General features: G+C 40.2%; 1 long non-coding RNA gene across 1 annotated transcript; it reads left to right on the top strand.

Annotated features, from left to right (window-relative positions):
• Nucleotides 1–735: 735 nt before the first annotated feature.
• Nucleotides 736–3,968, top strand: LOC122027450. Its single transcript, XR_006124415.1, has 3 exons — nucleotides 736–1,374; nucleotides 2,340–3,640; nucleotides 3,730–3,968. It is a non-coding gene; the product is annotated as an uncharacterized LOC122027450 (long non-coding RNA).
• The last annotated feature ends 243 nt before the right edge of the window (nucleotides 3,969–4,211 follow it).

Below are 4,211 nucleotides of genomic sequence, written 5' to 3'. Positions count from 1 at the left end.
CGTCCGTCAGAATCGTTGCATGATTCCTTCTCGTCCGTCAGCGTACTCATCCACAGTCTTCGTCCCTCAGTCGCACCAAGCCCGTCGGCTCTCTCCCGTGCCGACCTTCTCGCTAGCTGCATCTCTTGCTCCCCGAGCAATCTTCCGCTCCGGCTTCTCGTCCCTCAGAACCAGCGCACGCTTCCTTCTCGTCCACCGGGGTACTCTTCCGCGACACCTCATCCCTCGGACGCACCGAGCCGGTCGGCTCTCTCCCCGTGCTATCCTTCTCGCTAGTTGTGTCTTCCGCTCGAGTATCAGTGCTCCTAAGCTCCTGCACACTTAGACACAAGGTTACACTACAAGAAAATTGGGATTTTACAACACTTAAAAGACAACGCTTTTTTCAAAAAGCGTTGTCTTTTTCTTTTTAACAACGCTTTTAGTGAAAAAGCGTTGTCTATTTCTTTATTTTCTTACTAATAGACAACGCTTTTTTAAAAACCGTTGTCTATTAGTGATTTTTATGGGTCAAACACAACGCTTTTTAAAAAGCGTTGTCTATTAGTATTTTTTTAGCGTCTACGACAACGATTTTTAAAAAGCGTTGTGTATTGTTAAACCCTCATCTAAATCTGGGATAATACAAACCGTTGGATCAAGTACCCTTAGGTTTTACTCTCACAACTCCTCCTTATCTTCCCGAACCACTCTCACAACTCCTCATCTCACGCCTATCTTCCCAAACCCCTCTCATGCCCTCTCCTTCCAACTCCTCCTCTCACGTCCTCTCCAGCAAACCCCTCTCCGGCGAACTCCTCTCCGCGAACCTCCTCTCCTCTGAATTCCTTCACGCAAATGCCCTAGTCACGGTCGCGGGGAGAAGAAGCAAGGATTCTTCTCGGTGCTAAGGGAGGAGGTTGTGAGGGGGCTTTCTCCATCACGGTCGCGGGGATGGCTGAGGTCGGAGAGCCCGCGGCGGAGCACATGACCTTCACCGTCACGAAGACTTCTGAGGGCTACGTCCGGCCGGCGGAGATGACGCCTCCGGGATCGTTGACGCTCGACTGGATCAGACGATACCCGACCCACCGCCGCCTCGTCGACTCCCTCCACATTTACAAGCACGGCCAGAACCCCGCCGAGGTCATCTGCGAGGCGCTAGCCCGGGCCCTGGTCCCGTACTACCCGATCGCCGGCCGGATCGTGCAAATGGAAGGCTGCGAGCCCCGGATCGAGTGCACCGGGGAGGGCGTCTGGTTCGTGGCCGCCTTCGCCAACTGCAGCCTCGCCGACGTCAACTATCTGGAGCGCCCCATAATGCTCGAGTAGAACGACATCCTACCCTACACCGAACTCGAGACCAGTCCTGCCAATACCTTGATGATGATTCAGGTAAGCAATTTTACTGTATTTAGAAATGAAAAAAAAAAAAACAGAGAGCCAACGCAATTTAGGACTGTACAAACCCGCTACTTCATTCTTGCTAGATCAAGCGGAATAGAAATTGAATAACCTGAAATCTTTGTTTGATTCACTAGAATGCTCCAGATCTATTACTAGTTTGCTTCTCAAATCGATCTGTTGCTAGAAAGATTCAAACCCCTGGATCTTTAGTTCTAGATCTGGAAGCAAGAAGGACTTCGATCGGGTCAAAGTTCATAACCCATCCTAAATTTCAATCTAAGTTACATTGTTTATCCTTAATGATAATCTACTGAAATAGTGGTTATCCACCGCTTGAACATTGAAACTGCAGCAGTAAGGTTTTTGAAGAAATGACAAGAGCAGTGGAACCCAGCTGGTTTGATGACTAGCTTGTTCTTTTCTTCCTCAACGAACCATTAGTTCTGTTGAACGAACCATCTAAGTTCAACCTTGTAGTCTTAATTGAGAGATTATCCAAATCATCCAACTTCTCTAATTTATCATCAAGATTTACTCATAAATATATCCTATTTTGGAATTTTGTTTTTAGAAAAGAGAAAAAAATAACATTAGCTCTAAATCAACTTAGTTTCTGCATTCAAATTCAGACATTCTCTTTGCCAGAACAAGAGCTAGAGTATTTCCAACTAACATTGCAGGCTCGAGTAGTTGAAACTCATGTCTTGTTCTTGTCTCCAATTTATGCTTATCTTCTTCAACAAGAATCCACATTGATGCTAGAAAAGAAATCAAACCATGCTTACATTAATTTATTTATGCCTCAATCATGGAGATTACCATTTGTGTAACTAGCTCTCTTAGCTTTAAGCATGACTTCTGCGTCATCATAGAGAATAATAGGATCAATTGGATGTTGCAATGCTGCGGTTATCTGCTCCTAAGTAACTTTGGTGCTTGCATTAAAACAACAGGTTACTAAGTTCACATGTGGTGGGTTCCTCATTGGTGTAAGGTTCAACCACGCATCCGCTGATGGCTTAGGATTGGCACAAGTCATTTCCGCCATTGGTGACCTTATATTCTGAAGATTGAAAAGGGCTACTATGGCAATTCTAAAGGTTGTGAGTATTTGATAGTATATAGGTGGTAATAATATCATATTTCACATGATTTACTACGGTTAACATGTTTACTGGTTCAAAAATACCATGTTTACTGGTTCAAAAATGGTTGCTATACTGATGTGTAAAGAAGGAAGAACGACATCTTATCAAGCATATGGACGTTGTTTTGTGCAAAAGAATCATGAGTTTCAAGTAATAATTAAGATTTTCAATTTGTTCAAGGCTGCGGCCCGAATTGCATGTTAATTAGCTTCCTTCTAGTGATTTGATGGAAAAGGAGATAGTGGGTTGGATAAGAAATGGTTTTCAATCAAATACGAATCCAATATTAGTACTACATTCATAACTTTACTTATTAACCATAGACAATACCATAATCATGATGAAAATTAACGACACTGCTTTTATATTTTGGATGGCTATGATACAGAGTCAAAATCTTACCAACCATATCTAACTATTGGCTGTAGCAGTAAACATGGTAATATTTTGTAGAAAATACCATGTTTACTGGTTCAAAAATGATTTTTTGCTACCTTCATATTGACATGTTGAATTTTTAAATCCTTTCTTTGCACTCTAGAATCAAAGCCATATTTTATATGAATAGTTTAGTACATCGGAAAACTACATTTGCTACTGGAAAATTTCAAGTCAAATTGTGTTTGATAAAGCTACAAGTTCTGCAAACCAAAGAAATCAGAACATATGCTGATTTTGACTTTAGTTCATGTGTAAGAACTCAAATGAAATATATGCTGTTCTTTTTGCACTGCATCTCTAATTATGTATTTACATCTCACAGTGGTTTCCCTAGCATCTCCAATTATACTATTCTTTTTGCTATATTTCCATGGTGGAAACAAAGTAGCACATGTATAGGTGTTTCTCACCTCAAAATATATTAGGAGAGGGTGGATTTGGTTCTGTTTACAAAGGGTGCTTACCTGATGGAAGAGAAGTGGCCGTGAAGCAATTAAAAATTGAAAGTAGGCAAGGTGACCATGAGTTCAAATCTGAAGTGGAGATTATCAGCCGTGTGCACCATCGCCATTTGGTTTCTCTTGTAGGGTATTGCATATCATACGATCAAAGGCTGCTGGTGTATGATTTTGTGCCCAATGGAACACTTGAATCTCATCTTCATGGTACAATTATTATTTATTTATTGAAGTAGTCTTACCATTTTTTTTATTGAAAACCAATGGATCTGTTTGATTTATCTCTGCATTTTCAGGGAAGAACACAAGACCTGTAATGGATTGGGCAACCAGGGTGAAGTCGTCAATCCATTTTGATCAATATATCTAGTAGAAGTAAGCATGCAGATCGTTGTCTTCGAGGCCAGCTAGTTATTTTGTGCTTTTTTTGTTTTAAATTTGAATGTTACTATCTACTTTGAAACAGAAATATTCAGTCTTTGTGTATAGTTGAATTCTCCTGTAAATACTAATACTTTGTAGTTGAATTCTATTGTTTGGTACTAGTTTGAAATCATTAGCTGAGCTAATTAATGTTATTTTATATGTCAAATTCGAATTTGGACATGGTAAAAGAAAATTAATAGTTTTGTAAATATAAAAAAATGATTTTGTAAATAGATTTTTTTAAATTTTTTTTCCAAAAAGACAACGCTTTTAAAGCGTTGCATAAGTGTTGTCTTTGCCAAAAACAACAACGCTTTTAAAGCGTTGTAATAATGATGTTTTTGCAAAAAAT

The sequence above is a fragment of the Zingiber officinale genome, chromosome 10A, assembly GCF_018446385.1.
Source record: "Zingiber officinale cultivar Zhangliang chromosome 10A, Zo_v1.1, whole genome shotgun sequence".
NCBI classification, from domain to species: domain Eukaryota; kingdom Viridiplantae; phylum Streptophyta; class Magnoliopsida; order Zingiberales; family Zingiberaceae; genus Zingiber; species Zingiber officinale.
The sequence above is the reverse complement of the archived record's forward strand: the minus strand, read 5'-3'. Positions and strand labels throughout refer to the sequence as shown.